Source organism: Atheta coriaria, unplaced genomic scaffold (genome assembly GCF_025399875.1).
Source record: "Atheta coriaria isolate IRGN ID8LTWV9N9 unplaced genomic scaffold, Caltech_Dcor_3.1 hic_scaffold_6_pilon, whole genome shotgun sequence".
Lineage (NCBI taxonomy): Eukaryota > Metazoa > Arthropoda > Insecta > Coleoptera > Staphylinidae > Dalotia > Dalotia coriaria.
In genome coordinates, this window is record NW_027045448.1 from 1,632,431 (window position 1) to 1,645,932 (window position 13,502).

Genomic DNA, 13,502 nt, shown 5'->3' on the forward strand with positions numbered 1-13,502 from the left:
TTTTATGTACGACTTATTCGTTTATATTTTATTCGATTTCAACAAGAGCCAAAAAAAATCTTTCCGCATTAGTAATGCGATTGTGTTGGATTTCCGTGCAATTGGAGCAGTGCCAACAAACGCGCGAAGGTATTAATTCTTCTTGTTCGCTGCTCTCATATTATATCCAATACAAGTACGCGTTCTGCGAAATTATTTTATAAGTTTACGAAACGTGCACGCCAGAAACGCGAGTTGTGTTGCGCGCTATTAAGGGGCAGCCGATTTTCCAGTCGTTGTTTTCTCGTCTTCTCGCGGCGGCAGTGTGTCCGAAACGCATGAGCTTATAAAACGCGCGTTTAATAATCGAATCGCGCCGTGTTTCTCGTTAGCGTTGGGTTCGCGCGGCGCGCGAGTGCGATACTTGCTATTATAATTACAGAAAATGACCACCCACGAGGCCTATGGCCGCCCCGCAGCCGTACGCTTCTCGCAAATCAAACAAACAACTTATGCCTTTCTTACTTATGCCGAATGCGTGTGTGCAGTTGAAATTGCTTCAGTTTATTCTTTGAATATCGCTTATTTAGCTCAACGTGTTTTGATTTATTTCTTCATTTCACATCTGACTGAGCAATAATGAGCGATATTTGATAAGTAGCTACGTACTATTGTACCTAATATCAAATGCTTCGTGTATTATGATGACAAATTCATATTCACGCATTCATATTAGGTACGCAGAATTTTGCCGCCGCAAAAATTACATTTTTTCTTCAATCATTATTTCATAAGCAATTACATATTTGCTTTATTAGCCACAATTTAATGCCAATCTTTTAGTTATTTTGTTATTTCTGCGATTTTTAATCATAGCTGAATATTAATTAAAAACTATAAAATGTTACGCTTTACGTCATAAAAACTTGCACATAAAGATTCAATATACCTGGAAAATTCAATGTAATTATTAAATCGCGCAATAAATTTATATCAAAGTCTGGGTAATTAAAGTTATATTAAACTTTTTATTAAAAGTATGAAAACCTTCGATTATTTCATACGACATATTTTACGATTTGCTTTTCTAGAAATTCAAAAATGTAAAGAATAATTTAAATTTGATTTTTTAATTAAATTATAGGCTATATAATTATACCTAGCTTAATTCTAATTTAAAATATGTTAACTATGATTGTATTATTTACATTACTAACTACAAAATGTAGGTATATTTCCGTGAATATTGGTGAATATAACTTTTAACGTTTACTGATTTTTGGATACAGTTGATTTACGCTAATTAACCTTTGCTTTTTTAAACATTTTAATTAAAAATATGTTGTCGGCAATTAAATAAATACACGCGGGTGCCTGTTGGGTTTTCGGGCATTAGCATTTTAACAGCATTTTCAACACGCACAATTATATCTAATGAACGAGAATTCACACAGAGCCCAACATACAATAATTTAAAAAGCTGCGAATTTTAAATATCCGAAAAAACACACATCCACACCCCACACATTTTCCATACATCGCACAGTCCGTATCTATATTATTTGATATTTGCATTTGTATAATACAAAGGTACTACATACTACCAAAACAAGAGCGCAACAAACACATATTCACACGTCGACGCGGAATGAAAAAAATCGTAAAAAGCTTTTTAATTAAAAACGATTCATTAATTAAAAACATTTCTTTGCACCCACACTTGTGAAACAGTTATGGACAAAGTTGTGTACGTTCTGCATACAGTGAAAAATATGTATAAATGTTGCGGACGATAAATTTCAAGACTTGCGATTCGAAAACCCATCTCTGATGATGACGATATTCCACAGCGGGAACACGGCGCACCATTGTGTAGGGTTGCGTTTGGCGAAGAGGGGGCGCCAAATATAATAAACACATACGCATGCAAATGCAGCGGGGGCACCCAGCATGTCAAAAAAAGAAAAATTAAAATACAATCCTCGCCAACACACACACACATGATGACGATGAATATAAAAATTATAGAATATATTCGCGCGTATCACACAACTCTTTTTGTGTGCGATAGGGGTTGTAAAAATAACAGTTGTTGCCACTGGGTGTATGCTGGGAGCAAAGTGTGCGTAGTGGTGTACAGTCAGAAACAAACAAAATTAAATTACCACCCCACTTGGTATGCCTCCGCTTAGGTCTTTTTTATATTGTTTTATTATTTTATTTTTTTGCGTCTCTTGAGCGACACATGCATGCATATAGTCGAAATAATTATTATTACTATGCAGCGCGGCGCGAATAGTGCGGACAACCGGCGACGGGCGCTTTAAAAAGTTTTTAAAGTTAGTTTCCACCGCGCGGCGCCAGAATAAACATCATTTTTATATCGCGGCGACAACAAAAAGCGCCTCGGCGAAGCGGGTAATTTAATCACGTATTCACACGTTTTGTCATGTTGTCAAACGCGATTAAAAATTATTTAAAACATTGCGGAACATAAAGTTTTAGCACTATTTCGCGCTTTAACTTTAGTTTTAATTTTTATGATATTTTTTATCAATCAGATGCAACTGCAGCATAAAAAGGGCGCCAGCATGGCGGGAACATTTATTTTTCCAAATTGGGCGTCAGAAAAATGTGATAGATTATTTCGAAAAATAAAAAATATTACTGCACGTGAAGACAGGAAACAGATTTTTTTTAAATATATAATAGTTTTCATCTTATTAACGTAATAATTTGTTATCATTTTTTAAATTTAATAATAGTCGATGTGAAAAATTATATATTGTACGCAACACGTTAAAAAAATTGGTTTAGTTTGTAGTAGAAAATTTAAAAACTATATCTGACTTAAACAGACTGGTTTATATAAACAAGTGATTCTACCGTATGCTCCCACCGTATTTAGAAACATTTTAATCTTTTAATATACATATGTAGGTATATTATTATTCCGCAAATAGCATTTAAAGCAAAACAAACCATGCGAGCGCGTTACAAAACATCAAATTAAATAAATTGCTGTTTTCTTTTTGAGCTTGTACAGTTTCGCTCTATTATCACAACACGTTCGCTTGCATCTTCTTGTACGTGATGATGACGTGCATTCGGTATGCAACATTTGAGATTTATATTTATTTATGCGTCTCTCTGTGCGCGGACGAAAATGCCAAGATTAATATGAGCAAAAAACGAATCGAATTTATTTTGATAGCGGGGTTATTGCACTTTGCATCAAGGACCTCGCGCATTTATGACCATAAAATCTCAACAAATCTTATTTTAAGCTCAGGCGATTATTTTCATATGATATGCATTTTTATATATTCATTGCTGCTGCGCACTGGCAATTATCAAACAAAACTGACTAATATTTTGATGTCGAAAATTATTGTTAATAAAATAAAACAAATTATTTTCACTTATTTAACTTCTTGGTATTGCAGATGGATCAAGCGCTATTTAAAGATGTGATATATCCAATTCAAAAAAGATAAGATTCCAAGAATCGGATTGATTCAAATAGCATCCAAAGTGTAGTGTAGTTTTCCGGTTTAAAAACGCTCGTTAATATTAAGATCGGTTTTCGTCGACTTTGTAGCTGAAATCGTTGGCGGCGGCGGCGAAGAACGTGAACGCAAGTAAAGCCCGCGAATTGGCGTCTGCGACGGCAGGCTGCAAGAGCATTCCTCCTCGAACAATTCAATTATTTACCAAACGGATTGGCATAGCGCGAAGAGAGGCTGAGGCGGCGCGGAGTGCGGCTGAGTTCCTATTCAAATTGCGCGCGCCGCGCTTAATATTGCATAAATGAAGTCAAATAATGCATAAGTTTGTAGTCTGCGCGTTTAGGGGTTATTTACAATGCACAGGGAAATATTTATGATTTGCCAGAATGGTAGCGCCAAGGATTGGCTCCTGACTTGCTGCGCGCGCGCACCTTGTCTTAACGCCGAGTTTGATTCGACGACTTAACTATTTATGCGCATCGCCTAGACTTACTCCTTGCAATTTGTTAATGCATTAGTGCTGCGCCCGTGAGTGCAGGGCGGCGGGTGAAGTGTTTCGCCATCATGATACTCCGGTATCACGGTATCAGGCAGCACTGACCCAGAACGCCAAGGAATTTACTTCCGAAAAGATTTAGAATTGTGTGACGGCACGACATTGAAACGTCGCACGACTTTATTTTCTCTTTGCATGCTTAGGCAAGAAATTTTAAAAAATCAAGTAATATTTTTTTGAATTTAAAAAGTATACAAATTTAAAATCGAAATTTCATTCATTTCGTGTTTGTTTATTTTTGCTATGTTCTTGTCCACATGAAGACGTTTCGATCCAAGGGTACTCGGCTTAACTTAGACCTAATAAGCTGCATATGAAAATATGCAGTATGCGCACAGCTGGGAGCAATGCACTTAAAAAATTACACACATTTTATTTTTAGTCGCGTGGCGAACGCATTTGCTCATATAAGAGAGCGTGCGCGCACTCACTGTCTCTGGTATTTATTTATAATTAAAATATTTATGGGTACACGCTTTCATACGCGAGAACATGCGCCCGACTCTTGTTCTCGCCCGCGGAATTTTCGAACTGAAAATATTTTATAAGTTGTATTGCGCAGCGCGTGGCGGGCCGATATGTGCGTGCGCTACTTGAGTAGCAGCATTCGAGCGACCGCAAAACCGCCGAAACTGTTTTCGTGCTCCACGCCGCAGACAAACAGACAACAAAGAGCCGGCGAGAAGTTTTCTCCTGGCGCAGCCGGTGGCTCGCGAGTCGCGACTTCACGACGGCGACGTCTCTTTTAGAATAACTTACTGCAACTGTTTTATGTTGAACGTCCTATTATTTTAGATTTATCATCATATGCGCCATTATTATTATTATTCCCCGAGAGTGGGCTAAAGATCTCCCATGAGTCGTTTTGCTGAATTATTTACGAGCAAACTTAGGCAGACGTCGGCAATGAAGAAAACATTTAAACTTTTCGTTGTACCGAAATGTTGTCGCATGTCGGTGGATTGCTGTACATTGTATTGCATTTGCAACAAAATGTGCATTTGCAAGGTTGATTGTACAATTATTAAATTGTCAATTTGCGTCCGCGCTCCCCGAATAGGTCGGCTGGCCCTAAAATGAAGCCATTCAAATATTATAGCAATTCCTAAACGCATGCGAAATCGAACCCGATCTCGATGAGTATCGCGTGTGTTCATCGCATAATATGCAACACAATATGCAATGCACCTCGCAATTTAACCGGTATCTGTGTACACACGCGCCGTAACATTATGCATGTTTTGCACTGTACGTAATAGTTATAGTTTATATGAATAGAAATGTAGGAATCGAGTGTGCGGTGGATGATGCGTGCGCGGAGTCTGGCCCGCACTTCGTTTGGCTGTTCGCCGGCTGGCTGGCCCGAGAGTAAATGAAAACTTTGTTGATTGTGTGATGGCTTCGTGCGCGGTGTGCTTTAACATTATGCCGATGCGTCCAGCGCGAAATGTCCAATATGAAAATACAATCGGTAGATATTCGAACGGCGTGGATGGGAGATAGTCACTCATTGCGACCGCCGGTGGTGTGTGCGTGCGAGTGTCGAACGAATGCGATGCGATTGTGGAAAATCTATTTAATTGCCAACTGTTTACAATGTATGCAAATTATAACCCAGATTATTGCCGCACAGCGCTGGCGTAGGGTGGCGAATGTTTCCTGTATTATAAGTTAATTACTTATTTGACTGTGTCGTTTTCAACGTTTGGAAGTACATACTCTGGTTTTATATCTCACAGGAATCAAATATTTTAAAATCATTTTAGAATCAGATTTTCTTTTTAAATGATGGAAAATTACTGTTACAGATTAAGAAACGTGTTTTAAATTAATTCTTGTAGTTTTTTCTGTTGTGCAATGTTAGTTTTGTTATGTTCATCGGCTATTATCAAAGTATTAATTGCAAAATCCCAAAACAGTAATTTGTGTTTATCCTGGTTACTTATATATTATTCACATTGTGAAATAAAATGGTTTAGATTTTTCAATTTTATGATGTTTAGCCATGTTTTGCAAACGTGAACTTCAGTTTGTTGTTATTATTTGCTGGCATTCAGCATTGAAAATCGGTAAAACTGTTATCAATAATGCGTAATAAAGAGAACGCATCCGCGTAGCGTTCAGCATCGGTTGGCGCGCTTATAATGATCACGGGGTACGGACGGAAGCGCTGGCGGCAACTTTTTGTAATTTTCGAGCGGGCTTCGCTCGTAAATGCCAAAAATGATAATTGTACATTACATTGCATTTAAATTACGTTGCGTTTGTATACAATAGCGGTCCGCAGCGGCAGCCGCACATAAAACGCGCAAAAATTTTGACGACCGCGGACCATTCGAATATCGCGAAATAATTTTTAATTAAATCAGCCCCGATGGCTGTAAAAATACGTTAAACATATATGGAGAGCACACGATTCTGGCGACGAACTGTTCGGACAGTCCGATCGGAGGGGAACTACGCAAATTTAATTTCAACTGCGTGATAAAATTCAAATATAGCGAAGTTGAGGGTCGGCCGTGCGACGGTGGCGACATTTGACGTTGTCATCGGCGTGTGAGGTTAGGCTGTTAAGGGTCGTAGCGACGCGGTGGCGTACACGCCCGCATTTACATTTATTCCACGCGCTCTATGGCTGAGAAAAAAATATTCGCAGCGCGCACGTTTTTAAATGCGAGTTTAATTCGATTATGTTTCGGACGACACAGCCCCACGAAGCTGGCAAGTGAATAAAAACGAGCGTAACGAAAATCCCGCGTCCAACCGTTCGTAATCGTCCTCTTTGCGTCGCGGCCGGCGCTCACTTTCTCGCTTCATTTTATTCCAGCGCGTTTTTTTTTTACTCTCGACGAGCATTTTCGTTTTTAATATAAAATAAATACCGTGTCGGGCACTTGGCGCACTGCGCACAGCGTTAAGTTTACTCGGTTTACCATTTTAAGTGGCCGAGCGCGAGCTGGCGCGGGCCGTTTTTAAACATCTTAATAATTTTGATTGCCATGTAAATGAGCGGAAAGCGGCTCGCTTGTAGGACCGGCCGGTGGAATGTCAGCGACGTCGACGCCACCGCGACTCGGCCGAAAGGCACGCGGATATTTATGGAAATTAATTGTGAAGTCTCATTACACACGCGGCGCACATGCATTGCACAGTAATGTACTCACCATGTAATGGATTTTACTTCTATGACCTTTCATTAGCCCTCAAAATGACAATACAGATTTCCAACGAAATAATTATGCAATAATTTCGCGCCTTCCATAAACTAGTAGAGCGTTACAAATAATAATTTTAAATTAACCAGTATATTTCTCTTTTACTGAATACTTTATGATTGTGTGCATCTTGTTGAACATTAACAAACGCAATTTATTCGATTATTATTAAACGAGCTACTTAAACATTTCGCTTGTGCTCGTTTGCAATGCGTTTTATTATAATGTGAATGGTGCGCAAACCTGTTAAAGCGCATAAATGCTAATGTGCGCAACGACCATCTTGGCATATGAACACATTGTGGTTTTCTTGCACTTGATCGAGAGTCTGTTTGTGCAAGTGTCAAAAGCCCGTATTTCTTTACTGTATTCTGCGGCTGGGTTCGCTTGCAGGCGCGTTCCGGTCGTGAAATGTTTTAAATTATTATAATTAAGTGTCCGAAAAATGGACGGAAAATTTACGGCGACTTATCTCGATTTACATTACAATGAAGGCTGGAAAAATATGAAAAGTTGTGTTCATTCGCAATGTTAATTCATTAAATTATTGGTGGTTTTGGTCTGTAAATTATCTGCAAATTGAAATATGAATATGAAATGTGCAAAATATTTGCCAATTTTTCCATGATTTTATTAGACAACGATAAACACCTTGTCAATAAATTTTAAAGAGAAATTGTTATTGGTACATATTTTATACTACAGATGGTGTATTAAAATATAGGTATATCACTTATTCTAGAATTTCATCTACACATTTACCTACCTATATCTCAACTCTGTTGTTTTTGAAAATTATTTTTCAATTAGATTTTAACTTAGCCAATTTTTGCTGTTTTTATCATAGAAAAAACATACATTTCTCTATAATATTCTGCCACTTGAACAGGGGAGTACAGCCTTTGGCCTTCCACATGGAAATTAAATAAACAACAATATTGTTGTGTGCTTGCACTGTGTTTACTTGATGTGGTGTTCGTCGTCGCCATCGTCGTCGCAAGCAAACGTCGCACGTTGACTAATTGAATTCCGAATTACGTCGTTTGCTTACTTGTTTGATGCATGCTCGCCAGTTTCCACATCCGCCTCCACCTACCCAAGTCCACCCGAATGGCTCAGTCGACATCTGGCACGACTCCTTCTCCTACGACCCGACCTAACCCAATGCGAAAGTCACATTTTGCATTTTTTCTTTCTTTACAGAAAAAAAGAGTTAATTCCTTAATTGTGAGCGTAATACGACGTAATGCACCTTGCATGGCGTCGAACGGGAGCATGGGTAATCGGGCGGGCGGCGAACAAACCGAACATCCATCGCGCACACCTAATCTGTAATTCTAGCACCCCCCGAACGTCGGCCCAGCCGGCGTTCGCGGAGCGCACAACTAACTAATCTTGAACTAATTGAATTCGCTAGATTGCTTTGCTCGATAAAATATACATTTACCTAGCACTTGTGTCGGCTCGAACACTAGCTACGTTCTGGTCTAGGTGGAGGAGTGAGAGCAGCGTAATTTCTAGTTATATCTGCCATTGCTTCCACTTACGCGCAACTTCGGTCCAGGGAAGCAGAGCGTATGGGTGAGGCAATGCTATTGCATATGATAATAGTGCGTAGGTGCGAGCTGCGGTGCTTGTCGAAGCAGATTTCTACTTTTTAATCAAATTAATAGCTACTATGGTGATTCAACACTAAAATTACACCTAATATAAAAGCTTATTGTAAAATATTTCAATATGTTAGTGTCTCAGATCAAATTAGATTCTGTTCTCGGCATCAATTTTTCATGCTGGCCACAATAACTATCCGCTCCGAAATGAGGAATATGATTGATAATATTCTGCCTAATTAATATTCATTTCAGCGGCTCATATTTACTAATGTTTTTCGTTTAATTAAATTTTTATTAATTTCGTTTCTTAACTCAATCGGCCGGCCGGCGCACCACGCGAGGCAGTGGGGCGACGCTCGCCGGAGATCTAATTAACTGATAATCTATTAATTACTTTTTTAGCATATCGCCGAACTTGAAGTTATTACATTTTGTACGAACTTCGGACAAACCTATGCTCTTTTAGGCTCACAGGTTATGCTCATTGTTATTCGTCATTTCATTATTTTCAACTTGCAATTGTTTTGGTGACTATTAATTATTCAATAGCATGAGTCACGTCGATTGTCGTAATCATGTTTTCGTTACATATTAGAAATATTATTAGAAGTGGCGCCGCTAGTGCGAATTTTTTCTTTTAATTTTAATTTTAATAATACAGGGTCATTTGCTTCTATGCAAAATCTTGTGCACGCAGGAAAACTCGAGAGAGTGAATATTTCGTGAATATTTGACTCTTTGCGCTTCGACGACGGTCTATGGCGGCGGCAACGCTGTCGGAGCGGCGGCGAAATGATATTTTAATTATGAGGCGCGTTAGGCTTTCGCCGCCATTGCCGCCGACCCGATTTTCCACATAGATAAATTAATATTTATTAATTAGTGACAAATTAGATCCTGCGAGAATTGGATTAATAAATCATGTGCACCAACGACGCCAATGGAAGTGTATGCGGCGAAGAGTTATAGAAGAAGAAAGGCAAATCGATAAATTTAATTGCGCCTCTTATTCTCAAATTTATACCCAGCGTGTTGACAATATTTAACTAGATTTCAGGACTTTATCAAGTTTCAAGTATGTGCGATAGCGCAGAAGCAGAGACGTGCACAATAAATGCGTTCGAAACAAACTATGAAGCATTAAATAAATGAGTTAAGTATAATTTAAACTTGTCTAAAGTTTTAAGTTTCTCTGTAAGTAAATAATGGGACATTTATTTTAACTTGATTTTAACACTTTTGAGGCAGTAATTTCACATGTGAACTTGCGGTTCAAATTAAATGAAATGATTTTCTAGTATTCTAGAAACATTTCGCATTAAGTTAAGTTATTTTCGTCCATTACACAATTTAAACTTTTTCCTCGCGCTGTTTTTTCGATTTTTTCCCATGTCCGCGGCCGGTATTCTCTATGATTTAATACGCGCTGCGCCATGTGAACGTGCAAGCAAGTAGCGCGGCGGCAAAAAAGCATTTACTTTTTACGTTAAAACAACGCTCCGGCGCCGGTCCAGTCAGTCCGGTGGGCGTCCGGTGCGCGACCCTGGAGAGGAGTTACTAATTGACTGTTGTTTTAAAAACGCGAGCGACTCCGCGCGTCGATTGTGAAAAGCAGCGCTGTCACCTTCATTAAATTCCATTATTTTTACAAGCATAATAACACACGAACGTGCACTGCGCCGCGATGCGAAAACAGCCGCCGCCAACGAAAACTAACGTTGACGAGAATGCCCGGGATGCGCATTGTTCCTGTGTGGGTTCTCCGGTGCATTTTGCCATGTTGCTCGTGGACGCGAAAAGACACGCCTACGCATCGCACATCTCAACTTGACCAAAACGATTCAATTGAGCCGTCGCACATTTTTCGAACTGTCATTGCTTTTTCATGTGCCTTCCATCGCAAAAATGGAAATATGGCCGAATACGCCAATTTTGTGTAGATGCAGTGAAATTTCAATGAGTGTTGTTGGAATATTCGTTTTTGTACATCAATCACACATGTTTTAAAAATTGCATGTCTTTGCAATTTTTGATCAAATTGACAACTTGACTTTTCTAATGTCAGGAGAAAATGTGAAATCGGTTTAAGTCATTTTTGATAAAGATGTTACGCAGTTGCATTTGGTATTTTTGACTGTTGGACTGTCTTAAACAATTCAAGATTATTTTCAGATGCCAAGACGAAATTTTTGTTAATTCCTGATATGAAAATGAAGTTCTTAAAAAATATATTAAGTTAGCGCATTGGTAATGCGATATCTATTAATATTTCTATAGCTATGCGTGGATAGTTATTACTAACGTTACATTTTGATAATCAGCAATTAATTCAACGACTAGTAGGTCTGTGATACTCTTGTATGCCAAGAATTGTAAGCCCATGACACTTCTATTGTATTACAACATTGTTATGCCCATTGTCGCTATTAATAATTAAAGAATATTACTTAAATTTAACATAACAATCGGTTTCAATTACTTACATTCATAGTTAACTTATTTTCAAACAATAATGTGGCTGTCTGATAACTGAAGGTCGGAACGTTGGACGTTCGCGCAAGTAACAAGTGCTGCAATTTGGCGCTGAATAATATTGTAGAGCAAAATATTTATTAAAAATATTGTGCATGTTATGAAAACGTGCGAAAACGACAATATCACCACGCGTGGGACCACAGCATGTTTAAATTGGCCGGCAGCTCGTTTTTTATACATTTTGTTCATTTACTACGCATTACTCGTACGAATAAACATACATTCGACATTCGCGTTTCGAATTGCGAACGCTGGTTACATTTTAAACATATTGGTTGCTATTGTTTCGTTAAGTATATGTCAATAATATTAACGCGGTGGTTCGCCATTGGCACACACAAAAATACGTTTTTATGGAAAGTTTAATTAAAGGATTAAATTAGGAAATTACAATCGTTGTTATATTCCATTCTACGTCAGTAGGTACTTATTCAACTTAAGTCTACTTGTTAGTTTTAGTAAATCTCATCTTTGTTTTCTTCCGTACCTATCTGTTTTTCTGGCTTATAAAGTTCGATTCGGAAATGTAATGCAATTTTTATACCTAATTGGTTGTTTATAAAGCGCATAGGTAACATTCAATTAAATTGTCAATCTCATTCAGGCACCTGGAAGTCGCTGTATGAACAAATTTACTATATTTATTTCGCGCAGATGGCGCCACTCCTAATCTCTCTCTTACTGAATTTTAAAATGGTAAAATGGTTAGAATTTACAATGGTTATTCATTGAATTTTAAATGCATGCATTTATAATCTCCAATTACTTCTTGAAATATTGTCGCAAATTGATTACGATGCATTAAAATGCAAGCCCACGTCGTTTTTCCACGTCGCTTGCCATTATTCAATCATCACTGGTCTTCTGCTTCTTTATAAGTGGACGGACGGGTTCTTGTCTCTTATAAAATATAATTCATACAATATTAAGGGTTACCGTTCAATGGATTATGTAAACATAATTAACTTTTGTTTCGTTTCAATTACATTCATGAAAATCGCCTTAAATGAAGAAAAACTTCTTTTATATGCGGCTATAGATAGGTAGGTAATAGTTAAAAGAAATCGCTATGCTTTATAAAGTGGCGACAAGATGGAAAACAAAGTCGACTTTATCACTGGCTTTACCTTCTCGTTGCCGTAGCTATCAACATTTACGTTCATGTATGAAATTAAGATAAAATTATGAACAATCTACTTTAGCTTATTTGTCTAGGGTGATGCTTCAATAAAGTTTTGTCGCTTTTGACGCCTAACCATGTTTGATTAAACGAAATATTTTGTGCCGACAAAAATATGAAAATGTAACTCGGTTTATTATTATATTGCTAATAAAATATGAAATTTATGTAGATATAATCTTGTGGCGAAATAAAACATTTCCATTCAACACGTATTCTCATATTATTTTGATGCCATTGTGTAAGTATTTTATCTTAAAGTTGAATATTATTTTAAATACATATTATAAAAGATGTAAATATGTGAGTCTTTATGATAATTTTCTTTTATGGGAGGCAAATTATGAGTTGCGTTAACATTATTTAAAGTCATAAAAGTATTTCACAACTTTTAGTGAGTATTAACATTCGGGTATAGTAAAGGTAAGAACACTAGGAATTTATCTAAGTTGAATATATTGGAGAAATGAAATTTTAACAGAAAATATTTTTCAAGAGGAAAATTTATTTTGCAATTTGCGAAGAATAATTTAGGTAAATAGGTATGTAATAAGCAATCTTTTAAAGATAATTATTTGAACATTAATTTTTCACTCCTTGAGCGACAGATTACCTTTTCTTCGATATCTATTTATTTTTGAGCTCGTGTGTGTTGTTTTTTATGGAAACTGAAAACCAATTGTGTTTTGATAGGCCCGTATTTGAAGGTAGAAGAGCAACTAGCCAACGGCTATTTGCTGGAAACCGCATCAAACATCAGCTATTAACGGGGGTTAATTTCCGAATGGAATTTAGTTACTCTAGTAGCTAGCACAACAGCATTTGTATACACTGAATAAATTTTTGGCGCATTTGAAGTAGTTTTCAAGTTTTAAGATAATTAATTAGAAAATATGAAGAGTGTTGGCGGTGACA

At 37.4% G+C, this 13,502-nt stretch overlaps 1 protein-coding gene across 2 annotated transcripts in view; it reads left to right on the forward strand.

The window, feature by feature from the left end:
• The window catches only part of LOC135793208 (protein bric-a-brac 1-like), a 203,217-nt gene that overhangs the window by 60,489 nt on the left and 129,226 nt on the right, over positions 1 to 13,502 (forward strand). The gene's annotated exons all lie outside the window — the stretch shown is intronic.